This window comes from Natrix helvetica, assembly GCF_964273705.1.
Source record: "Natrix helvetica genome assembly, chromosome: 5".
NCBI lineage: Eukaryota > Metazoa > Chordata > Lepidosauria > Squamata > Natricidae > Natrix > Natrix helvetica.
The window spans coordinates 60,669,617-60,696,687 of record NC_138551.1 but is presented as its reverse complement, the minus strand read 5'-3'; the positions used below and the strand labels follow the sequence as shown (position 1 = coordinate 60,696,687).

Below are 27,071 nucleotides of genomic sequence, written 5' to 3'. Positions count from 1 at the left end.
TCCTATAGATGCTTTCTACATGAACACATAATTTTTAAAAATTATTATTACAAAATAAACTGTGGGGAAGAGGCAATTTAATTCTTGTTTTCAGTGAACCTATAATGATTTTTTTTTTCCAGGCATGAGATCTTCTTTAAAGATTTTTATCTAAAATAAAATGGTAGGATTTTGCAAATGTGCTTTTTGATCCTCTATCAATTTAGGTTGATTAATTAGTAACCTATCGTACATGTTTGGGCCATTTTTCCCCATGAAAGGATCGGTAGTGGCATATGGCCTATTGGATATTAAATCCATTCTTGAGCAACGTTCTTCCAATTGGCTAGGCAACAATCTTCTATCTCACCACGAAGGCAGCAAACTTTGCTCATATAATAATAACATGCTGACAATTTTTCATTCTTGAAATGTCTGTGCTAGGCTGGGTTTTCTTCTTCTCCTTTTCCTCCCACTCCTGAGCAATAGAACTAAAAAAGAAAGGGGAGGATCTACATTCTGTCTAGATTCTGCCCAATTTAATCAAATAAATCTTCTTTAAAGCAATGCAAAATGAATCACAGATGGACTTGCCCTTTTGCAGGTTGCAGGGACTCACCATTTATAGTTCGTTTAATTTATCAAAGGCAGGGGAGAAGAATTAAGGTACCTCTTTGCTCTTTTGCAGTAATAATCAGAACCAGTCTATGTGGCAATCTAATTTACTTAAAATATATAATGACAGTTGCAACAAGGAATATGTGACCTCCTTGGAAGTCACTAACAGTGGTCATGAGCTTTTATAAAACTGGGTTTAATAAAAAAGAGTGTTATATTAAGCATGGTGGCTGGTAAATTTAAGCATCTGGTTTTCATATCTGGAGGAAAGATGGCAAACACATGCTTTACCTTTTTGACTAACCTTTCGTAAAATTTCTCTTCCTCACAATAGAGGAAACTCTTTTCTGATTACATACTTTTAAAGGTGAGGAAGGAACTTCCTAGAGCAGGGGTGTCCAAACTTGGGAACTTTAAGACTTGTGGACTTCAACTCCCAGAATTCCCCAGCCAGCATGCTGGGGAATTCTGGGAGTTGAAGTCCACAAGTCTTAAAGTTCCCAAGTTTGGACACCCCTGTCCTAGAGGAAGTTCAACATATGAAGGAAATGCTAAGTAAGCAAACAAATTTGAGTTTCACAAGATCACTTTTTTTTATACTTATCAAGGCTTCTTCCAATTCTCAAGGAACACAAGAAAAATGCAAAGTGCAAAATGTAATAAAATTAATGCAATTAAAAGCAAACTAAAATTGCAATTATTTAAATACCAGTACTTAACGATTAAATACTGGGAGTACGAGAGCCAAACATATCTCTTTAAAGAGCAGATATCATAAATCTGATTCCTTTTCCAGAAATCTACACCCAGATAAGCAGGGATTAATACTAAACAGAAAACAATATCCTAATCAAGGAACTACCAAGGAGAAAACCTCACTGCCACCAATCCTGGTAGGCCAAACTATTGTACATAAGCAATCATAGATAGATCACCCTCAAATCTGATTGTACATAAACAATGAGTTAACCCCAAACTGAATAGCAATGATGATGTTACCTAGTTGGGTAATGAAACATCTGCAAGCAAAAAACCAAGCTCAGAGAGGACTCCAACTTTCAATGGAGGATGTGTTGTCCAGCACTGAGAAGGATCACCTGCCAGGTGGGTGGGAATGCAATCAAGGCATAGAAGTGATTCCTCTTCATTACATTCACAACAAAAGAATAGGCAGTCAACTCGCAAAGCATCCCTGACCTGCTCTCGAGTTGGAACCCTGACGGTAGCTTTCTTTTATCAAATAATTGATCTAGATTCATGTTGACCAGATGCAATTGGAACCAGTTTATCATGGTAGACTTCAGATTCTGAGCTTTTTCCTGACTGGGCAATCACATCAGAGATGGTGGAATCCTGCAAGACAAGACATCTAATGTAATCCAGATATTTCCCCAAAAGATTTTGTCCCACTTACCGAAATTAAATTTGCAAACACTCAAATGGTCTAAGGAGCTTTAGGTCAGCGAGAGTCCCTTACAGATTACAGCTTCTTGCCCTCTGTCCCTAACATGTCACATCACAGAACATCCTGGCTGATAGAACTCTCTGCCAGTTCAATACTTCCATCCTGCTGCATTCAGCCGTAGCAAATCCTAGAAAGTGACTTGGCAATTAAAAAAAGTGGGGGAATCTTTAGGCTGGAGGACTCACCTTCATTGTCACCTAGATTTTCTTGATTATACAGATTTCTAAAAGAAAGTCGGGACACCCACTACCTTCCTTTCCCTGCAATGGCCAAGTTGTACCCTTCTGTCATATCTCCCCCTGCCTGTTATTATGGAATAGCTAAGCATTATTCCCCAATCTCTCACTGTCTTTCTAACACATCCCATGGTGCCAGGCAACACTTAATAAAAACCTCATTTTCCAATTATTCAAGGAGAGATATAATTGGAACAGGCTATAGCTTGATGAATTCTTCACACATTGCTGGTTGCCTGATTTTGGCCCTCAGCCCAAAGTAAAGAAAATAGATTCAATTTTTAAGGTGGTGAAGTGCCTGTTTAGCTTCACAGCAGTCTCTCCTTTGGATTATAGTAACTTTAGGTAGGTTACTATATGAGTGGACATAGTTATGAGGATAAAGAATCAAGATCCTAACACTCCAAAATCTCTTCTTTGCCCTTTTCTCCAAATATTCATTGTGATTCTCCCCCATGTTGGCTGGAGCAAGACTTGCTGTGATTATATCATTAGAATATTGGTACCGTATCTTCATGTTTGTATTATGGTAATTTGAAAGCATTTTTGAAGGCTGAACATTTTTAGTATGAATTCATATATATATATATATATATATATATATATATATATATATATATATATATATATATATATATATATATATATATATATATATATATATATATATATATATATATATATATATATATATATATATATATATATATATATATGCATAATCATGCTCAATTTCTATACAAAATATAATAGATGTAATTGCATACTCTCCAGTGAGTATTTACAAATTGTTGACATTCTGAGTCATCTTTCTTCAATGAAAAGCCAAATCTAATCTGTACTCTTCTTTTCCTGTACCCTTCTTTTCCTTCCTAATTGCTAACATCTGCTTTCTAATGACTATTTCACATGTTTTTCAGAAGAAATCAAAAGAAGCATGCTTTAATACCTAGTTTATTCCCCATAGTTCTTGAATTATGCATGTATGTAAATGTGCAGGGGGGTGGTGGTATGTGGTAAGTGTATAGATGTATATATAACCCTGAAAATAATCCTCAGAATCTGCATTTTTTAAAAAAAAGTTATGAGAAAATGCTGGAAAGGAAGTTAAAGAAATTTATAAAATCTGATGCAGATCCAGAATATGTTCAGAAAGCTCTTTTCCTTACTTTCCCTAGAACTGTGAAGGCATCTAAAATTTTACAACTATAAAAAGCTATTTTGAGCTGTCTCACCTGTGAGATGAAGGTGAAACAATGAGATGAAATGTTATAAAGATATGTCATTTAAAATTGTTTGTATTAAGATTAAACAATGTGTGGATTTGCTAAAAGCATTTATCCAAAGGTGTGTAAAGGGCACAAAACAGCAGATATTGTTCAGTGTCCAGTGATTTATGTTGGATCAGTAAAACAATAACAGAGTTGGAACGGACCCTGGAGTTCATCTAGTCCAACCCCGTGGTCATGCAGGAGACCTGTACTAAGGATTCCACCCACTGAACTGCTAACCTTTCTGATCAACAAGCTCAGTATCTTAGCCACTGAGCCACCTAGTCAGGAACAAGCAAACAAACCTGCAAATTTTATAGCTACATTAATAGTTTCGAATTGACAGTGACTGGAGGACACTTCTGTGAAAATCTCAGTTCAATATAAAATCAAAAGGCACATATATCCTTGCTTGGAACATTAAGAAAACTCTAGAACTGCAGATCACGCTTGCAGTATTGAGTATACCAGTTATCTTTTGGTCACTATACTTAAAAAGTATATTATCATGCTAGAAAAACTGCAGAGAACTCTAGAAGAAAGAAAGTCTGTAACATGGATAGAAAGCAGTTCTCCCTCTCCCACAATGTTAGGATTTGAGGTCATCCATTGAAAGTACATGTAGGAAAACTCAGAATCATCAGAATTTTTTTTTCCACACAATGAAATTTGTTGCCTGCACTTGTAACTATGATAGCCATTTTGCATGTCCTTAAAAAAGGAGTTCACGTCAGACCAAGCAACTAATAGTAATAGCTATTTACAACCTCATGAATCTTTGGGCCTTTCCTTACTTGCACCTAATCATAGCGCAAACCTGGGCTGGCAATCTATTTTTTTTCTATTGAGTCCTCATGGTATTGCCCATGAATGAGACTGTCTTAAATCATTCTTAGTTGTACCATTGTTAAAGTATCGCTAAGGACAGCTTTCCCTTTAATTCAACAGTGTCCAGAAAGAAAGAAAAACCTGTTCTTATTGTGTATTAGCAAATGTGATTGACTAAAGCAAGTAAAGAGTTTCACAAATTCATCTGGGTAAAAACAGCTCTGTGAGCAAAGCTGTAGGAGGAGTGAGTGGAATGATAGGTCTCATTAGTTTTATCAAAGGCAGCTTTCAGTTTGCACTTATGCAAACACAATTCTGTTGCCTGTTAACATCTTGATAGGTTTACTTAGAGAGAAAGAGATGGATTCAGATTTATTTCACCATTCTCTTTTGATCTGGCTTGTCCTTTCTATGTCACGTTCTACCTTTCCGTCTGTCTATCTCTTTTCATCCTCTTGCTTTATGAATACCTAGTATATTTGGCTGAAATGCCTAGAATATTTGGTCTCTGTACAGGTAGTCCTCAACCACATTTGAGCCCAAAATTTATTTGTAAAGTGAGAAATTTGTTAAGTGGGTTTTGCCCCATTTTATGACTTTTCTTGTCACATTTGTTAAGTGAATCGATGTTCTTAAATTACTAACACAGTTGTTAAGTGAATCTGGCTTCCCCACTGTCTTCGCTTGTCAGAAGGTTGCAAAAGGGGATGACATGACCCTGTCACAGAGGTGGGTTGCTCCCAGTTCAGCCTGGTTCAGCCGAACCGGTAGCGAAATTCAGGCCTGGGTCAAAGAACCGGCAGCTTCCCAGGCCTGCCACATCCCTCGCGGCTGCTGGGTGCCGCCATTTTGGATTTTAGTGACTGCGCATGCGCAATTCACTGTAAATTTTTCTGCACATGCTCAAAGAACAATTTACATTCAACAGCGCGTGCACACACATTGTGTGAACCAGTAGTAAAACTGGCAGCAACCCACCCCTGAACTGTCATAAATATGAACCAGCTGTCAAGCATCCAGATGTAAATCATGTGATCATGGGGATGCTGCCACAGTCATAAATGGGAAAAATGGTTAAAAATAACTTTTTTGTCAGTGCTGTCGTAACTTCGAATGGTCACTAAATGAATTGTTGTAAGTCGAGGACTACCTGTACCTGTCCGTGTACAGTTTTTCAGTCCCTTTTGTTTTTTTCAGATCAACTTTTCTCCCCCAAATAGAAAGCAAAGCCTCTTTTCATGCTTCTTGTTTATCTCTGTCTAAATTTTCATAAATGAATTTTCATCTTCATTACACGTTGGTCCTAATCTAAGGAGGTGTGCTTTTCTATTGCATTATTGCATATAAAATATATGCATCTTTCTTTATTTCACAATAGATTGTATAAAGAGTGGCAATAATACATTTCTCAGATTTAAATGTGTGTATGTGTGTGTGTTTGTGTGTGTTTGTTTGTGTGTGTGTGTGTAGCACAAACAGTGCATAATACCTCATTCCGAGAAGAAGCTAACCTTGCCACTAAGTCATGCCAATAAGCCTGCCAGGCCAAGAAAGCAAGTGTCATGGGGTTGGAGTGCTCTTTGATCTTTAGTTAGAGCTTAACTTTTAAACAATTTCAGTTTTGCTATTGTTATTTGTTTGTTTTTAAGCTGGAGTAGGATACTTTCTGCACTGCGTCAGTGCAACATTTTTTTTATCACCCCTTCCCGCACAGCTTGGAGACTACATAGCTCGGAGGATTTTCTTATCCGTAATATTTCTGCTTTAAAAGAAGACCAAGAGAAATATTTCAAAAGTTTTATTGTGGTGTGCCTTGAAGCAAACCAATTGAATTTTTCCAACATTAGTGTCCTCTAAATGATGTAGTAACCCCCATAATTTTATCCAGTTCAACCCAAGAACTCAGTGTACCTCTAATTATACTGGCTGGAGAAGAAACCTTTTGGCCCCGACTTCTTGCCTTTTCTTTCTTTTTGTAGAAATACTTTCAGCCTTGGAAATCACCTTCCTATGAGCTTCCTTATTTCAAATTATTTTGAACTTCAGAGTTGTCCAAATAAGGCAGGGAGGAGAAACTGGAAAACCAGCCTAGACAAACCCAAGAAGAGTCCAAGAACTGAACAAAAGCATCAGGGCTGTCTCATTCCTCCTGCCGTGCCCCGACTGGTAGATGTTTTCTTCTTGTTGGGGATACGCTGAAGGGAAATAATAGCATATCAGTCATACCAATCATACCAGCCATACAGGCAGCATGCTTATAACAACTGGCACACTCTCAAATAAAGACAATGTAACTCAGCAGGAATTTGTAACAGATGCCACAGAAGCAGGGCAGCCATTGCCAATGCAGATGTCTCAGCCCTGATTTCATAGCCTTCGTTGTGTCTATGGCACAGTTAGAAGTCTGATTTCCATGTTGACATCTTTTTCAAATCCCTATTCATATGACTAAAAGAGCTGATCATTATAAGTTCCCCCAGTCTGGAAAATAAAAGCCAGTTGGGTCTGCAACGTATGGAACAAGCTACTATTCCCCATTTTTTTCTCTAGCTAAGGCTCAAAAAAATGCTGGAGGGTCACTGAAGATCCTCCACCTATTCAGCACATACTTCTCGAAGCCTTTCTTCTTTCTCCATCCAAAGTGTAGGGAGGGGTGGGGGAAGGACCTGTTCCTTTCTCTTTTTTCTCATTGATCAATGCTGTAGCCATGTTTGTAGGCGTTATTGCACCTTCTGTGCTACCAAAAAGATGTGCCAAAATCAGAGGGGAAGGGAACCCCTTCTCTTTCCCTGCCCATGGCTGGAAGAGCAACAACACGAATTATGGAAATTGTGGGTGTGGGGGAGACAGTAATAACTGGCCAGTGCTATAGATGGGACTTAGGTCTCCAAAGATATTGATTCTTCCATCATCATGGACACCAGAACAGGCTCAATGGTATTCCGAGATAATTTTATAAAAACTTTTCCATGTGCTTTAAGAGCAGAGCCTAGGCTTCAATGGAATCAGAAGGTGCTCTCTCTAATGAGAATCAGAGTAATTTAACTTTGGGGGATTTGTTTACATTTTTTCACTTCAGATCTGATCAGAGCGGAACAGTAGAAGGTCCAGTTTCATTCTGTTTAATTTGCACTCCAGAGATATAAGTTAATAACAAAGATTTAGCAAGGTCGCATTTGCTGATAAATTAAATAAAAAGGAGAAAGGCAATGTTTTTCTTGATGTTCCATCATCAAATTGCCCTGTTGACCCCGATCAAGCAGTTCACATAAGGAAGATGAGGAGGAGGTATCGCAAAGCAGTTTTGATAAACGATAGAGCTCTTTTCATCTTAGTTTTGTTGTGCTTGAATTCTTAGGTTATCAGCTTGCAGGGGAACACAGAAAAGCAATGAGTGATGATTCCTTTAGTGTGAACTGTACAGGAAGAATGAAAAATAAACACTGACACTTGTTTCTTAATAGTTGCTGGTTTGCAGCAGAAAGTTGTAAATCTATTGGTCCGATTGCTTCTTCCTCCGTTGGCTCATCCTGTGCCGCTCTTTTTATGTGTAATAATTGCTAACATCTGCTTTCTGATCTGGGACTGAGTGGAATTGCAGAAGCACTTTCTAGTCAGAAGAATCGCAACAGCTGTTTTATTTTGCCCTGGGCAGCACTTCCTGTTCAGTCTACAGCTGTCTTCCTGTGTCCAATTTAGGCTTGAGACTTTCTATCTTTCTGTCTTTCTTTCTTTCAAAACCTTTTGCTTTACCACAGGGAAGGAAAGGAAATAACTAACCCAGATTATGTTGAATATAATTTCCAGTGGAGGATAGTAGTCATTATTTAAGGTTACACTGAATGTATAGGAAAATTCCCAGATCACATCTTCAATAATAATAAGTAATACACTAACCATATCAAGTAATCATACATCATATATATTTGCATAATATGCTAAGCTATATTAATTTTAATCTTGTTTTCTCTTAATGTTTTATAAATCCAGCCTGTTTGGTTCCTTATAGTGCCTGCATATTGTGAACCTAGAAGCTTACCCATTGGTATGAAAGAAGGCATTGTGGATTGTGATCATGAAATGATCACATTTCTGAGTGAAGGTTGCAGGAATGAAGCACCACAGAGGCAATAACAGGTCTGTAATTTGGAGTAGAAGATCATGGTAATCACATGGAGGGAGCAATTGATAGGGGTGATGTCTTCAAGGGTAATTCTAAATTAGTGGTGCATAAAAGCAAAATGCTTGGGAGAGGAATAAGTAAAAAGGCAAAGCTAAACAGTGGATATTTAGATAATAATTATTTAAAAAATTAAAAATGAATAGAAGTCAATGCAAAGTAAGGAAGAAAGAAAGAAAGAAATAAAAAAGGAAGCTAAAAATATAAAGAATGAACAAGTAAATGAGAAATAGAAAAAAAAAAGATATAAAGCTGCTTCCAATCTTCTTCATAGCAGTTATAAATGCAATTTTAATTTTAACTTGTTTTTTAAAAGTTACATAATGACTCTCTTCTTTACATAAACTATCCTGTCTAATTATCAAAAACATAAATCATAAGTTCATTTCCCCCCTGTATTATGCAATATCTCTAGAGGGGGTTCCAGTCAGGAGTAAAGTGCCTGTCTTTTGTCTTTTTTCTAAATGTAAACTCAAGGAGTCGTTTGACAACTGGTCAACCCTTCCCAATGGAGAAAGTATTGGGAAGATTTGAAAAAGACAACTTAATGCAGACAAACAGAAACAGTTTGCTCTGCTTTCCTTGAGTGACGGATTGCAAGGAGCAGCTGGGAGTTTTCCCAAAGCCCCAAATTTTTAAGGTCAATGACAAAAATTAGTTTCACTTCTTTAATGTCCTAATGTGTACTAAGCTGAAAAATCAGGGCTTCTTCTTACATTAATTCCTGTTGATGTTAATTCCTGTGGATCAGATTTTTCTTTGTCCTCTTAAAAGACTTGCCTTCTAGTTAAGCTTTTCCTCTAGCTTTTCCTTAAGCCTGCACTGAGATGCAGCTTCCATGCTCCAAGCTTGCATTTGGATTCTGGAGAGAAAGCAAAATAATAATCTCCCTTCTCTTCCCGCTATCCACAACCTGACTATATTTAGCTAGTATGGTTCTTTAGAAAAATAAGAGAGACATCAATGTAGCAATTCATGTAAATATACAGCCAAACTCACTGCCAGGAAATATTGGTATAGTTAAATTAATATGTTTCCAAGAAATCTTATGCATGTTGACTCAGAAATAAAGTTTCCCCCTCCTTCTTATTCCATGGTGTTTCACCCCATATAAGTGAGTTGGCTTGCAAGTTTGACTGGCATGAGAGTAAATGAAGAGAATGTGTCCTATATTTTTCTCCTTAAGTTGCCTGATGTAAAAGAATGATTGGCTTTTGGGAAAAAAAAGATCTCAAAATTATACATGGGAAAGACCTGAATTATTTCTAAAGGAAGAGGGACTAAGCCAGTGGTGAGATTCAATTTTTTTCACTACCAGTTCTGTGGGCGTGGCGTGGCTTTGTGGGTGTGGCTTTGTGGGCGTGGTGTGGCTTTGTGGGTGTGGCTTTGTGGTCATGGCAGGGGAAGGTTACTGCATAATCCCCATTCCCTCCCCACCCTACTAACCTGCTTTCCAGCACCATTCTCCTGTTCAGGGCAACAAAGAAGATCAGCTGGGAGCCTGGGAGGCAGCGGGGATGGGGCCAGCCTATTTGCCAGTTCTCCAAACTATTCAAAATTTCCAATACCAGTTCTCCAGAACCTGTCAGAACTGGCTGAATACCACTTCTGGACTAAGCATTTTACCTACTGTCCCATGTAAAATGTTTCAAGAGTACATAGGATGTCTGAGTAAGATTCCTACCCAGATGAATTAAAATAAAGCATACCAAACGACATGCAAAGCAGACAAGAGAATACTGATAAAAGAGAATATTTGTAACTTGTAATAATGAGGAGTCCCTGGTGCTTTCTGAGCTTGGTTGCCTTCTTGCAGACACTTCATTACCCAGGCTAGGTAACATCATCAGTGTGAGTAACGAGTGGGGTTTGCTCTCAATTTAGAGAGGAGAATACACTTTAATTAAATAGCAGCAGTACAGTAGTAGTAAAAAGCAAATATTTCCATTTATCTTGCTTGTTCAAATATAAGAAAGGTGCCCATTGTGTTTTGGACACATTGCTCAACTTGATTAACTTCTAGTGATCTAAAACAAGATAGGATCAAATCCATGTAACTAGCTAAATGTATTCCTACTATGTATTGTGAAAAATTCTAAGCTATGAAGATTCAAAATATTTTCATGTGAAAGAAGGATAGGAAAACAAGAACCCTTCAATACAAAATAGTCCTGTCATTTCTGTTTACTGAACAGTCCAGCTTCTTCTTGCTCACACTGTCCTCCTCGCTTGGGGGCCTGTCATATTTCCATGTATCAGAAAATATGTCTGGCTTTCTTTTGGATAAATATAAGCTTTCTGTGAAGTATGCTTTGATCCTGAAGTTTTAACCTTAGGACATTTCTCTCAAGATAATCTTGTCCAAAAGATTTACATACATACCAGAGGTGGGCTGCTAATTCTTTTATTACCAGTTTGGGTGCGCTTCTGCGCACATTCCTGCGCGCACATGACACTTCTGCACATTTGCATGCGCAGAAGCATGTGGGTGGGTGGAGCTTCCTACCACCGCCACTACTGCCAGTTTGATTGATCCAGTCCGAACCAGCAGCAACCCACCTCTGATCCATACCTGTTTTATTATTGTTCTGTATTTTATATTTTGTATTCTGATATAATGGCTAATCAATAAAGTACTACTATGTTATTACTTTATAGTTTATGTGAAAGTATGTTGATTTTTAAAAAAAAACTAAACAGAATTTGAGCATACATGAAGTTAGTTGCATTAACACTGAGATTATATGCATATCTATCAAGAAATAAGTCCTTTTGTATTCCAAGATAAATCAATTTAGAATTTAGCTTTCATTCCCACTGATTTTCCTCACACAAAAAGAGGAATAATTTACTCTTATGTTGTTTAGGGCAACAATGAGAAATTGGGTACCAGTTCAGTGTCTTGACTCTTTGGATAATCACAGCAGATTCTCCAATGATTCTATGGGCTTAGAGACCAAGACAGGAATTCTACTGGGAGGTTTCTGGGAGATTACCTTCTTCCATTCTCTTCTTTAACACATACACACACACCACAATTGTTGACAAAACTGGGAATGCTGAAGAAGACACACACGGAGATCTTGGGGCCCACATGCAATTTGACAGATAGTCACTCTAATTCTGTGGGGGCAAGAATGAACACACTAATTGTGCTTACCCTGATATTATTCTTTTTTGCTGTCCACAATTAGAGATTTATGTGCAATAGGGTGCCTCTTCTATTTTCATAAACAACTCAATGGATTTAAGAGCTCTGAAACATCAAAAACACCTCTACGTGTATTTTTGGGGATCAAAGAGAATAAAAGTGAAAGCAGCATACTCAACTGGGACCTCCCTTCTTCCCTCTTCTTCCTTCTCACCTCTAAAATGGCTAATGTGGTGCCATCATGTCACCATTAGCTGAAAGTGCAGATAAGGCATAAATTATTTAAGAGTAACTTATTTCTCACCTGTGCTTTCAACTAACAGTGCCATGAAGATACTCTACTAGCCATTTGTAGAGATCATGTCGCCATGATGCACCATTTGCTCATCCATAGTCTACTGCAGAAGTAATGTAAATTTCTCCTTAATTGTTCAGTTTTAAAGTGATATTTCTTAATCATTCCTTATCCAAATCTTGGGATGTGAATGACCTACAATGTTTCATTTATGTTTTTGGTGTCAATGACTGGCTTCTTCTAAGCTTCTGTTGGCTGTTGAGGCTACTACAGGCATGTCCTCTACCATCACTAGTTTCTGCTTTTCATAACTATTTTGTGTTGGATTGCAGGAGAAACTGGACAACTGATTTTTACAAAGGCATCTGCTCATGTAATACCTGACCCACTCTTTCCAAATATGGAGTCATTACTTTGGCTGCTTACATATACTAGCATAGAAGTCTTGTGAAAGAATATGTCCTATTATATTAAGCCTTTTGGTGTTTGTTGGCCTTCAAAGAAATAGATTATGGGTCTATAAAAACTAACCATGCCTGATGATTTTAAGAGGGAAAGAGACCAGCCAATCAGGTAGGAAAGGTTTGTTGCAGATACCACCAGTTAAAGAATATCGACCAATGGGATCCAGGCACAGAGTCTTCCCTGTCATTGCCCTTGCTCTTTGAGACATCTTACCTCCAGAGGTGAGGCAGGCCATCACTCTCCTTCTAAAAAGAGTGTTAAGACCTGCCTCTGCCAATGGGATGAAGGTTGAAGAATGATATACAATCCTGGGAGTGGCTGGTGAAAAGAGTATGGTCCCTCCGGCTTTTTAATTTTAATTTTGTTCTTACTTCTGTTTTAACTTTGTTGAATTCATGTTTGTCCTTTTGTACTGCTTTTTCTGTTTTTATTGAAAACTACCCAAGATTGCTTAGGTGAGATAGGCAGTTTAGAAATGTGATAAGATAGATATTACATAGATGATAGATAAATGATAGATGAGAGAGAGAGAGAGAGATTGATTCTGTCACAAAGGAATGCATTAATGTTTTCTTTTGCTTCTGTAATAAGGATTTTGCATAGCCATGTTTTCTTCTATTTTCATTCCTTTGGGAGAAAAGTAACATATTCATAGTCAGTATGGTCTAATACAGTGGTTCTCAAACTATGGGTTGAGACCCCTTTGGGGGTCGAACGACCCTTTCACAGGGGTCGCCTAAGACCATCGGAAAACACATAGTTTCGATGGTCTTAGGAAACGAGACACCAATTTTATAGTTGGTCACCACAACATGAGGAACTGTATTAAAGGGCCGCGGCATTGAGAAGGTTGAGAACCACTGGTCTAATATAATGTGGCATATCTCATGAATATTTGTGCGTGATATTGACTGATGCCAAACACTGCCCATTTAATGTACATGGAATGTTTTGAACCTTAGGAACCTTATTGACAAAAGTTATGTCACTTTCCTCTTCTAGGTCCCAAAGGTGCTTTTTCAAGAGGCAACTGGTCTTTTTTTTTTCTTTTGAAGACATTTCTCTTCTCATCCAAGAAGCTTCTTGAGCTTTGATAGGATAGTGGAGAATGGAAGCTCCTGTCAGAGCTGAAGAAGCTTCTTGGATGAGAAGCGAAATGTCTTCAAAAGAAAAAAACAAAGACCAGTTGCCTCCTGAAAAAGCACCTTTGGGACAACCATGATCTGGATGACTGTGAATCTCTACAGACTTTCCTCTTCTAGGCAATTTTTGAACATTGGTGTTTACAGTTTACTGACATGGAACACTTCTCACTGGTGACCTACCAGTCAGGCAAAAAACCCCATCCTAGGTACTCACCCACACTTGCCCTGGCATACTTCAACAAAAGCACTTGGAAGCTGACATTACATGGGATGGGGTGGGGGGGAGGAAGCAAGTCAATTTACCAACTACTACTCTTAAATTGTGCTGCAATAAAGCTGTACGAACAGATTACTTTTGTGCCTCAGTATTGACGCACATTAGAGCTCGGCCATCAGAGCAGCACAATTGTGATGTCATATTTTTCTGCTGACTCAAGGACTGGAAGGATGCACATTGTTGTGGGCATGAGGAAGCATCTTAGCCTGAGACAGCTGGGTGAAATTGAGAGCGAAATGCCAGCAGATGAACAGAGGGTAGTCCTGGTGGTTATTACTGGATTTTTGCCATTATTAGTCATATTTTTCTCCCCGTGTTCTACTTTAAGCCTGCACAGCTTAAAAGGGAACAAAATTGATCAGGAAAATAAACCTTGATTAAAATTCAATCAAGTCATTAAAATCAACTATTCTGTACTTTTGACTTCCAACTATTTGTTTTTGTAAAACCACATGTATCTTTCTAGTAGCATCCTTGAAGTTTTTGAATGTTAAAGTCACTAAACTTTGTTTTCTTTTTCCTGAACATTTTATGATCCTGAAATTTTGGGGGGGGGGGGTGGCTTTGTGTCAGCATGATTCTCTGATCAAAGACCATGTTGGTGCCACTAAATTTGGAAGGTGTCTTTGAGAAATATTACAACACCCGCCCTTCAAGACTACTGCTAGCTTGGCCCTTGTTTTCAACACAGCAATGCAATTTTCCTTTCCACTGAATGCATTGCGTATATTGTATTTCTTTCTCATTTTTCTGATTATTAACTCTAGTTTTCAGGCCACATGGCAAGCAAATCTGCTTTTTCATATTAACAGATGAGCCTCCTAACCTAATACATGTTAAAGACACCAAGCATGTCACCAGCAGCATTAAAATTTTATTAGCTGATTATGGAGAGCATAATTCTGTAAGCCCTAGACGTCGCTAAACAGAACCAAAATACAATTGCTTACATATAAAACCGCAATATATGGTCCACACAATACTGTACTTATTAGCTCTGTTCACATAACAAGGACAGCCAGCATATTACAGAAACTGTCTAAGCTGCATAAATGACCCCCATAATTATGTTCATATTTATCTCCAAACAGATCCTGTCTTGTTTAAAGCTGAACTGGCTCTCTATTGTGTGAATTATTTAATCATCGGTTGACTGTATCTCAAGACTGCGGCATCAAGTGGATCTCAAGTCAACCTGTTGCAAATATGGACCAGCAACCATCTCGAGGAAGTAAGAGAAGACGTCATCTTTTAGTTACCCTGAGGAAACTGAAACCACAATCTCTTAATATATTGTGCGCGCACCGAACCGGCAGTAATGCCAGCAGCAATCCGCATATATACATACATACGTACATTTGCAGTTCTGGAAGCAGGTTAGCCAAAAAGTTCCTTTTTTTTCTATCCTGACCCTATAGGAAAAATTGCCAAATTCTACTCTGATTTAGCAGAACTCTGCATGGGAATTTTCAATTAATTATATTTTTTTGACTATGAATTCCATCACCCAACCAAGAGAAAGCTTCAGAAAAATTGAGACTTCATCTTATACTTTTGGAAGAAATTTCCTTAGTGATGACACTATTAGCATTTTTTCCCCTCAAACTAATTGTATCTTTTTTCATGCCCTGAGCCAGATAAGGCATATCTCATTAGAAAGGAAGAGAGAAGATATAACATGAACTTAAAAGCTTCTTTTGAACATTAAAGAACAAGAATCCCTAATCAGCATGGTATATATTTTATATAATTACATGTTGGCAATCCTTCTCTTGCTCATTTAGCAGAAAAATATAAATGGTGTGTTTCTACAAGGCAAGAGAACTCTGAATCTATTATTGTTTATATCTACAAAGTATGCCTGGGATCTGTAGAATCTTCTGTTCTCATAGATATAACTAAAATATTATCATTAAAGCCTATCTGGAAGCAGGGAACTCGGTTTTCAGCCACTATAAACTGACCTAGCTGTCCTAAAGCTATTACATTTATTGTTGTTTTTGCATCTGCCACATCTATTTGCCCGTTTAGAATCTAGTCCTAAGACAGAAAGAAAATTAGTGTTTGTGCCTTTTGGCACTATTCGGATGAACTGTATACCCAAAATTTGTCAAGATAAAATTTAAAAGATAAAAATAAGCTCACAGAGATGACCAAACTGCCTTCTGTTGAGCTGTATAACATTGGTGGTTGGTTACGTTTTGGCAGAATCCTGCTCAAAAAAACATGTGGTCACATGTTCAGACTAGATGAATCATGAAACAAATGATCAATAAGTATTCCCCAGCCTTTTTTTAAATGCACATGGACTGTAAATTCCAGATTTTTCAGCCCATGTGGCCAACAAGACTTTTGCAAGTCACGGCACTCACACATGTCATTAGTATCAAATTTTAAAAGGTTGTGATGAATCAGTGATAAGCTTTATATGCTTTGTACACGCTCAGTGTTGCAAGACAATGGATTAGAGAACACACGAAAATATACTATATCGTCAAGAGAGTAAAAGAATTGCAACGGAAATGGGTTGGTCACATAGCAAGAAGAACTGATGGCAAGCGGACCAAGGCAGTCATAGAATAAATCCCACTTAATAAAAAACATCTGTGAAAGAAAGTTAAACAAGTTGGATCAGTGACATCAGCAAGTATTATGAGCCCAATTGGCAAAAGAAAGCTCAGGACCTGTATGGGTTGGAAACATGAAGAGGACTTCATCCTGCAATGGATAGACAATGGCTAAGATGAGGATGAGGATGAGTACATATTTGTTGACTCTTAACATTATCTAGATCTATATTGTTTTCCCTTGCAAAGAAGGAATCTCTTCACTAATAATGAGATCCCTGTTGGGTACATTTAGAATATGTAACCATGAAACAAAAAATATTTTTAAAAAAAATTTCAAAGTTTTTTAAATAACCTAAGAAAGTTAGGGTCTGCATTTCGCTCCAACTACTCTCTTAAGACCTTTCTATTGTTCTAATCTTTTAGTAATTTATTGTAGTCCCAATAGTATGGACAGCAGTTTTAATTTCAGTGTTGCCTAGCTATGCTTATTCTGTACTAATTTTTTTCCCCTTAAATATTGTTTATGTAGCAAGGATGAGCTACTAGGCTGGACTACATTTTAAATATTTTCTTTATTATTTTTATATTATTTCTGAATTTTGTATGACACTTAAAACATTTAGATTTCCAAGAAATACTACGGTAACAAATAAAAAATAACACATCCCAATTTCTTGAGAAAATATAGTTATCCTGTAATTACTTAAAGGGTTTTCCCTAATTTGAAACAACAGTAATATTTCACAGAATCAGATAGATGATAGAGACAGGCAGACAGACAGACAGGCAGGCATAGCATAGTTATATTAGCTTGAACTGAGGAGATTGTAATAAACTAAACTGGTATTATTATGGTTGGTTGCACAGAGCTAGATATTTAGGCTGAATTTGGCAGGATCCAGCTGAACAAGGGTCTGCTTGAATTTAAGTCAGCTTTATATGAGCATCATCATACGAAACCAATAATCACATTGGTTAAGTTAAAACTTCTATCATGGATCATTTCAATGCAGTCTATGACAGTTTTCCATTGAAGACTGTTCCAAGGGTTTCATTGGCCCCAAATGATTATATAACTTCAAAATATTGATTCCCATATTTGGTTGTGGGGAAAATAAAAAGTGTTCATTCAACTGTCTAAAGCCCTAAATGTCTTAAGACCCACTTGTTCTTATATATTTGTAAAAGTAAGCCATAAGGAGAATTTAGGAGAACAACTCCCTCTCTTTATTCCATTACTGCTATGCTATCCATTACTACTAGTTGATTAATTCAATGTTGATATATATTCTCCCTATCTTTCTCCTTCCTCCATTTCAACAATAACGTTTTTTCCTCCTGCTTGTTTCAAGAATTTCAAACTTTAAGCTTCATAACACTTAAGTATTCTCAGATCCATGGTCCATTCAAATTTTCAGAGCTGAAATGCAAGTCTTTCAAATACTTTAAAAAAAATAATTTCTATTAAAAAATGTATATACATTATGAAATACATACAAAGAAAACATATAGTAAAGTAAATGTGAAAAATAAAAAGACAGGAAAGTTAAAGATGACACAAAGATAAAGGATGTAGAAAAAGGGAAAGAAAGTAAAAGAATGAATATATAATCAAACAACATTCTAATCAAATTCCTTGCTCTAAAGTTACATAATCCCTTTTCTATAATCTGTGTTTCCTAATTCTCAAAATCATAAATCACAAGTTCTTTTTTTTTGCACAAGAAGTCCACAAAGTGTTTTCAAGTCACCAATAAATGTACATATTATCCTTTTCTCCAATCAAAAAAATCAGTTTGTCCATCTCAGCAAGTTTCACCAAACATCTCAGCATCTTCCCCAAGTTTTACCATTTCACCAAACATTCTTCCATGGTGGGTAATGCCGAATCTTTCCAACTTTGTGCAGATAGTAATCTCACCACAGTAATCATCTATTGCAGTGGTTCTCAAGCTTTTCTTCACCACAGACGCCTTTAAATACTTTTGTGGCCACAGACCCCGGCCACAGACCACCAAGACTTAACTCAAGATTTAAATCATAACATTTCTTCAAGCCTTTATGGATCCCTTGTGATGACATCGTGCCCCCCCCCCAGGGGTCAGCAAACCACAGGTTGAGAACCACTGATCTATTGAAATAATCTTCCATGGGTTTTTCAAGATAATTATTGACAGCAAAACGTCCTCTACCTGTGATGTTGGGATTTCGGGTAGAAGGGTAGGCAAAAGTTCTACCTTCCTATAGCAACATTAGACAATACAAGTGAGATCTTTTGAGAGATTTAGGGTTAGGATGATCAAGAATGTGCTAAGGGAAATTTACCTTTATCTGTCTTCTGAGAAAAAATGTACTTGATTCCATTCTTTTTACGGTGCAACAAACAATACTATAGCAACCTTGACCAAAAACATTTATTAGCAGTTACATTTGTTGGTTCTAGGGACACACACTAATTGAAAAAAAATGTGTTATCTATCAGGTATCTAAGTTATTTGTCTAGCAGACTATCAAAGCTGGTAGAAAAGAATGCCTCCTGTAGATATATCCCACCGTGATTTTAATGTTGACAAGAAGCTGGTTTTCTATTAAAACGAGTTAAGGCTTAGTGAAGACAAACAAAGAAAATAGAAGCAATAGTTGAAAATGGGACTGAGCTGGAATCTCTTCCAAGGAAACTTGTGTACGATAGCACCTTGTAGGTGGGGGAAAAAAAGCTTTGCAAGAGGCTGGTTTTGATGAAATACAGAAATTTTGACATGTGGATTTTATGCCTGGTTGGAACCAGATGCAGACCTATGTGGTTGTGATTAAATCCATCTCTCACCTTCGTTACTCAAGGCAACTCTCTTCCCCCAGAATTTAAGAATACTGGTGATTTCAAGGGAAGTTCCCCATCTCCTTTTTCAAACCCCTTAGCAGCGTGTGGGTCTTCTGCATAAGTACATGTGGAAGTGTATTTCTTGTCACTTCTCACAGGGGCTGTTAAATAGAGGAAAGGTAGCTTCTAGGTAGCTCTAGGTAGTTTTAGAGTTGCTCAAAGCAAGAATTCAGGATTGTTATTGTTTTGCATGCTTCTGGATACACGCATAAAATGTGATCTAAAATGTGAGCAAGGGGTATATGAACAATGTTTTTATTTCCATTTTATATAACATTGGAGGGAGGGAACTCCAACCACTCTTGAACGTAAGCTGGTTCAGAGGGTGAGGTATCAGCTAAATTTCCTTGCCTTCATCTGTTGGTCAATTGGAAAGGGCACTTCATCTTTTTTTCAGCAAATATTCTGTATTTCACGAATGATAATCCTGGTGGGTTTGAACTGGTTGGGTGACACTGGTGGAGGCGATTTATGTTTCATGAAAATGGTATCCAATCTTGATCTATAATCGCTGACAACCTGCTTGTTGGAGAGATACCAGGAAATTAGGACTAGCTCTACGTAAAGCTCCACTTTTGTACTTAATTAAATCACCGTTGTCAGAGTAATCAGCCCAGCTCCATTAAGGCTATGATCTTATTCTATTCTTGTTTGAAAGCAAGCTTTGTTGAAAACAGGACATTCTTTTGAGCAGATGTGTATAAACATTCACTCATGGGCAAATCTTGCAGAGTTCAAGCTATCATTTTGTTTCTAGCTCCAACCTGATCTCTATTTACCCATTGCTTTAATAATAAGAGAGAGAACTAACTTCCTGAATATTGTTCCTCATGACTGTAATCACTGTCATGAAAACATACTTAGTTTATTTGCTCATATGGTCATCGCTGTCTAGTTTGGTAATTTCATATGTTTTATTAGCCTATCTATTCATCCTTTTATCCTGTCAGACCCAAGTATGCTTATTCTACACTAAATGCATTCCATATTTCAAACGGGCTTTTATTTTTCAGCCCATAGCAAGCCTTTCGTGTTTACTCACTGCCATCTACTGCAAGTCAAAGTAGCTGCAAGTGAAATTACTCCCAAATAATCTGTTCTGAAGGCCTAGAAAGGCATTCGACACTGAAGACAAGCAGGCCTGGCTTTACCTTGGTGGGAGACCACTGAAAAAGTTCTGGAAGCTTCTTTGAAATCTGTAAAGAACAAGTTTGTATTTATCTGAAGATCTATCAAATAAATAGTAGAATCAAGTGAATTCTCTCAAATTCAATTTCTCACTACTTCTCTTGTCTTAGGCAGCCCTTTAACATATTATATTATTTATTATTTGTAACCTGCGTTTATTATTTTAACAAATAACACAAGGTGGCGAATATATCCAACATCCTTTTTCTTATTTTCCCAACCATCTTTTGAGGTGGGTTGGGCTAAGGGAGAGCGACCAGCTGGCTTTCAGACTAAAGCAGGATTTGAACTCACCATCCCCTGCTTTCTAGTATAGTACTTTAACTACTAGATCAAACTGTTTCTCATTATGATTATCTGATTATTGAATTTCTGAGTATTTTCTGAGAAAGAGAAATAATATGTATCTTGGAAAATCTTCTGAAACCAGCCAGGTCTAAATCAGTGGGAATATTTAAATTTATATATACATATACATTTTATGAGGTAATTTACCTTAGCCAATATCTTTGCCAGTCTGCAAATATATCCTCAAACATTTTAAAAACCAAAAGCATCCAACAGTATTTTTCTCTTCCAATGTAATGTAATTTTATATCAGGGTTGTTATAGTCAATGTGCATAGTGCAGTTTTGGCCAATAAAATAACACTATATAAAGAAACCTATTGCCACGGAATTTGAGATGCAGTTTTTCAATGGATATTTTTCTGTAATATTGCTAGCAATCATTATTAAATTGGTCAAGAGCTAGAATACGCTATGTTCCAAATGTATTTTAACAGGGCAGACATGTCTCTCTTCAGCCTGAATTCTGTTTCCTCCAACCTTTGGAATATGAAATCCTTTAGTAAAAGGAAAGAGGTAAATGTAGTTTTTTTCTGCAGTTCTCCATTTACAATTAGGAAGACCAGGAGAGAGAGCCCTGGCCTGCAAATTTAGCCATAGGAGGCAGATGCTTCTGTGTTTATAAAGAAAACAAATGTTGCATAGATATCACTGTTTCCCAAAGTTATGTCATCCAAAGGAAAATAAATCATGTATACCTTTCAGGAAAATGGGGAGCAGCATTGCCTGCAGCCAAAAATGATGTGAGAGATTTAAAAACTATGTGCTGCAACCAAATGGCACTTTTTTAAAAAAAAGGAAAGTTCTGGATCTATAGGAAATCAAAAATTTTGGATAATAATCTAGAGAATTATTTCTAGCTGACACTGGCTTCCTGTTATACCTCCGTTCAACTGAGTATGAAGTTGTGGCAGATATCTGAGAAACAGCTATTGTAGAAGTTCATGGCTAGGTCAGGATGAATCTTTTTATAGTCCTTCCTTTATCTTTGCTCCAGATTCTGTAAACTGGGTCATAACAGCAGGTAACCTATGAATATAATCAGGGGGATTCAGGGGTGGATTTCTGCTGACATTACTGCTGGTTCGCTCCGTGCACAGTTGCCGAAAAAATTTTCTGCACATGCGTAGAACATTAAAAAAGGAGTAAAAAACATGCCAGCAAAGGCATGCACGACTAGGGAACAGGTTTGGGGGCGAGGCCAGCCGGCCGTCCCTACCAGTTCAGCAACCCAGTTGCAATTTCCACTACTGGTTTGCCTGAACCGGTGTGAACCAGTAGCAATCCACCTCCGGTGGGATTGTGTTTTTCCCCCTTGCAGTCAGAAAGGCAGATACTTCCACAATAGGAGCTTCCGCCACAAGGGTTATACTCAGGGGTGATATTAACTTACCTTCCCTACCATTTCGCAAATGTGATCATGCGTATTCCATGTTCCATGCATGCGCTTTGCTTAAAAAAGGGGCCTAAATGGAACGCTGTTGAGCTGGGCAGGTGGGCAGGGCCACCTGCGTTTTCTGCTACCGATTCAAGTAAACCGGTCAGAACACCATCTCTGGTTATACTCTATCAAACATAATTTTCTGTCTCCACCCTCTTCTCCTTCCTCTTCTCCTCCAACCAGACACCCTCCAGGAGGCCACATACAGTGGTTGACAATGTCCAACATCACTTATTCAATTGACTCATTCCAAACACCTGAGACACCCAGGGTGATTTCAGAGGGGGCTTGGAGTTTTCCCCAAAACATGTAATAATATGGTTTGGCTGAGGTTCTTGATACAGCTGAGAATGAGCAGGTGGTGGGAGCCGTGGACCAAACTGTGTGAACTTTCTCTCTCTGTGGATTTTATAGAACCCCATGGTTTACTGAATGATTCAGAGAGATGAAACAAGGTAAGAGATGCCTACAGTGCTATCAAGAAGAGGTAAGAGTCTTATTATCTGGTGATAATAAGGTCGGTGAAGCATAATTACATCTTTGCTCTCATTGCATCAGTAGATAGCCATCTAGGCTTTTTTTTGAAAGTGTAATCCTTGTAGGTTCACTGTGAAAAATATTCTTGATATCTGACAGATAAAGTCAATCCTTTTTGCTTGGAGTTGGATTCTGGATGGGCAGATCCTTTGGAGATGACAAAGACATGTGTGAGCCTTGTTATTCAGGAAGAGTTTGAGTCACTTTCTCTCAAGGAAGTGGATAGGCTCCTTGGGACTTTGAGCGTGGCTACCTATGCCCCTCCTGGTTGGTTAAGGCTTCCTGGGAGGTGGGAGGTGGTTGGGTCCAAGTGGTAATTAATGTCTCTTTGTGGGAGAGGGTAGTACAGCCTGCCCTGAATGAGGTGAGAGTATACAACTTCTCAAAAGGCCATCCTCTTGTATTTGGCAACTTTCACCCAGTCTTTAATTTTCTCTGTTTAGGGAAAGTTGAAGACAAAGTGGTTGGCACACAGCTGCAGCCCTGTATTAAGTAGACTATCTGGACCCTCTTCAATCTGGACTCAGGCCTGGGCACAACACTGAAATGGCATTGGTCGCATTTGTTGTTGACCTTTGGAAAGCTTGACATGGACATGATGCAACCATTCTGGCCTCCTGGAGCTCTCAGCGGACTTTGATACTTTGACCATAGTATCCTTCTGGACCGGTTTTGGAGGGTTGGGCATGAGAGGTACCTGAGTTATGGTAGTTCTCCTCCTTGTGTTTGTGGGAGGGGAGAGGAAATATGGGGTGCTAAAGGGGGATTGGCAACTTGCAGCCTGTGGATAATATGTACCCCTTTTTTTTGCTTCCAGGCTCAGAAACTCTGAAGGTTATACTGTCAATATCTGGTTTAAAACTCCATTGTAAATATCCACGTGTGTGTGTGTGTGTGTGTATTTTAAAAAATTTTTTTTAAAGAGAAGACAAACTAGAATAAGTGCATTAAGCCTCTAATAGGAACAAGGATAACATTTTTACTTTCAAAAAGCCTCCCTAAACCTCTAAAAAAATGTTTTTAAAATCTGGAGTAGAAAAAGCTACCTTATGCTTTCATGTTGCTATGTCACCATCACATGCCCTGTAAGAACTGTAAAAAAGGGTTTAGGTAAGGTTTCCAGTTTAGAATCCCTAACTTAGTAACATATTGCCTTGCTATATGTTGGCATTTTGGGGTTCTATAGTTTTTGAACGTCTAACACAAGTAAATGAAGAATTATTACATTGGATGAAAAAAAAATTGCAACGTTTCACAGCAATATCATTGTAACTGTAAAGTTTCTCATTTTTCGTATGTAAAGCCTTGCCCTCAAATCAATTGGCATCATCTGTTTGGATGAAGGAAGTAGGAAAAATAAATGCAAACTTATGAGCAATAAATGAAGTATTTGTACTAATACTATGCTGGAATGTACTTAAAGTTTTCAGATTCTCAAAGCCACCCCCCCTCCCCCACATCCTGCTAAAGAAACTTCTAATTTTCTACCTTATTCTCAGGATGCTGAGAATGTCTTTTGAACTTCCCTTGACATTGTTTCACCTTATTATTAGAGATTTCAACCTGCTAGTTTTATTGTTTTTCTGTAACACATCTTTCCAGCAGTCTAAAACTCCCTGGCTGACCACACTACCCGTTGTGAAAAAAACTTAATACAGGAGTTGTCATTATCAGTTTCCTTGGGATTTAAGTGTGGGAAACAAGGGAGCTACAAAACGATAACACAAACGCAAACACACATATTCTTCCATCACCTTGAATGTTAGTAAGACAAAAACATTGCTCATTGTCCCATAAAAATTTGACCGGAATCATCCTGTCTTGAAAGAAATTATTATCTTTCATCAAGTTCTGTGACAACTGTTAGAAAAAAAAATCACAGAAGAATGTTTTCTGCGTAACATTAATCTGGATGTTAGATATATATATATATATATATATATACAAGTGGAACCCACACTTCCTATGCTGAGACTCTACTACTGCAGAGAGGTTCACATGACCTCTCTGAAGTACTGAAAGAATGCATGGGGAGATACGGTTACACAGGCTTTCGGTTACACTTCGAGCAGTCACACAGTTGTTCTTCCTTGGCAACAAACTGTCCAAACTTTGGAGTTGGGAAAGGAGTCCAAGTCTCTCTGAGCATCTCCAAATAAGGGAGAACTTACCTAAATTACGTACTAACAATAGCAGGATGAAGTATCTATACTTATATAGGTGTGGCTATCACACCTATGTAGATCCTTCACATTTCATGCTGGTAAAATGCAAGAAAGTGATTCTGTTACCCAAAGTGTTCTTTTATTATAAAAACAGAGAAGTCAACATTAGTGCATATTGCCCTAGAGCCCCTCCCGAAACCAGCATTCACCAGTTTCATAGTCTGTTTGACTAAAGTCGGTTCCATAGTCGGTTTGACTAAAGCTTCAAATGTTGATGGTATATCTAGAGCTACATTAGAATGTATATCTGATGAATAATACTTTATTATACTTTGTTGATGCCACAGCAAAACAGACCCCAGGTGTCACAAACTGCCAGATGCTTCTCCTTAATAATCTACCACTCCTGTTTAATACGGTCCCAGAAGACACATCTAACAGCATGATGAGGTATTATCTATTAGGCCAAACACAAGGTTTCTACTCTAAGGAGCCTCCAATCCAAATTACACTGATAACCTAATGAGACCATACACAACAGCAGAATAAAAGGGTGTGAGAGACAGAAGGGAGAATCTAACACAAATTGAGAAATGGGCTCTTGAGGAAACATAAATTATAGAGAACAGAGGCAGTATAATTAGGTATATTGCATTCTTAGGTGTAAGAAAGAAAGCAAAGAGATACCGATCAGAGCCAAAGCATATATTGCAAAAACAGGGGGAAGTGAGGTAGGCCATGATGGTCAGGTCAGCTTTTCCAAACCTGGGACCCAGTGGTGGGTTCCTAACCAGTTTACTACCGTTCGCTGAGCGCACGCACCAGACACAATTGAACAAAGATTGGTCAGGAAAAAAGCTGAGGAGTAGCAATTCAAGCTGCTGCCCTGGATCAACTGGGTTTCAGAAGCCTGAATAAAGGTAAGTATAACCCAGGGACTCTTTTAACAAAAACAGAGAACCAGTTCTCTCTCTGTTGGAAGGCAGCACTACCAGTTCGGGAGAACCAGACCAGTGGTGCGTTCCGGATCCCGTTGCAACCGGTACGGTGCAATGCGACCCGGTGTCCACCACATGAACGGGCGCAGCACACACGCACAGCACGCATGCATCCTTACCTCCTGCAACGCTCTGTGATGCTACGCGACGCCTCTGTAACGCCTCCGCAACACTCCTGCTGCTCGGTGCACGTGTGCAGAAGCACCAAAGAGCTCAAATACAGGTAAGGAGGGTGGGTGGGCGGACAGGCCCTCTGGAGCACTGTACCGGAATGGTACCCGGTGCTCCCGGCAGGTACTGGTACGCCCGTAACAGGGCGTACCGCCTGCAACCCACCACTGAACCAGACCGAACTGGTATGAACCCACCTCTGCTGGGACCCCCCCTCCCCCAATTGTATGAGTTTTTACTTCTCATAAGCTCCAGCCAGCAAACAGATGTTGCAAACTCAACATATCTGGAAGGCACCAGAAAAGGAAAAATCGATTTAGGCCAGGAAAACCTGTCTCTCCTTGGGACTAGGATAGATGTTCACTATGGAATCTCTGAATTCTATATGAGGCCAGACATGAGGAGGACCATTTTGCCTAAGCTGGATCTTAAGGAGTCCATACATTTCAATACTTGCAAATAGTTTTTTTTAAAAAAAAGATTTAAACCCTGTTCCACTTAAGGTTGAATGCATGTGTGTCTTATTTTATTTTCACATGTTCTCATTTATTTTATTTTGGTGCACCTCCAACAGCTGGAAAAGGCCTGGGGGCTTTCCATTCCCTGAAAGAGGCTGATGGGAGGAAGTATCTGAAAGAAAAATATAAAATGTCTCTACTTGCTAGGGGAACTAAGACAAAAACCAGGTTCTGTAATATTTTTAAGAAAACTAGAAGAAGGAACAAGGTGAGAACAGAACTCATCAGATTGAAAACATGATCTAATATAATTGCAGCAGAGGTTTTACTTATGACAGGAGTTGAACCACAAATTATAACTCTGTTTTATCCATCTTTATCTAGTACTGCTGACTAACGCATCCC

General features: G+C 38.2%; 1 long non-coding RNA gene across 2 annotated transcripts in view; it reads left to right on the top strand.

Annotated features, from left to right (window-relative positions):
- The window catches only part of LOC309392475, a 65,369-nt gene extending 41,702 nt beyond the window's left edge, over positions 1-23,667 (top strand). The window contains exons 3-5 of one of the 2 annotated variants that reach the window (XR_014175448.1): positions 15,002-15,141; positions 22,752-22,824; positions 23,318-23,667. This is a non-coding gene — a long non-coding RNA (uncharacterized lncRNA). Of the gene's footprint in view, positions 1-15,001; positions 15,142-20,374; positions 20,593-22,751; positions 22,825-23,317 lie in introns of those variants that run through there. The other variant, XR_014175449.1, reaches the window with a different exon arrangement.
- Positions 23,668-27,071: the final 3,404 nt, after the last annotated feature.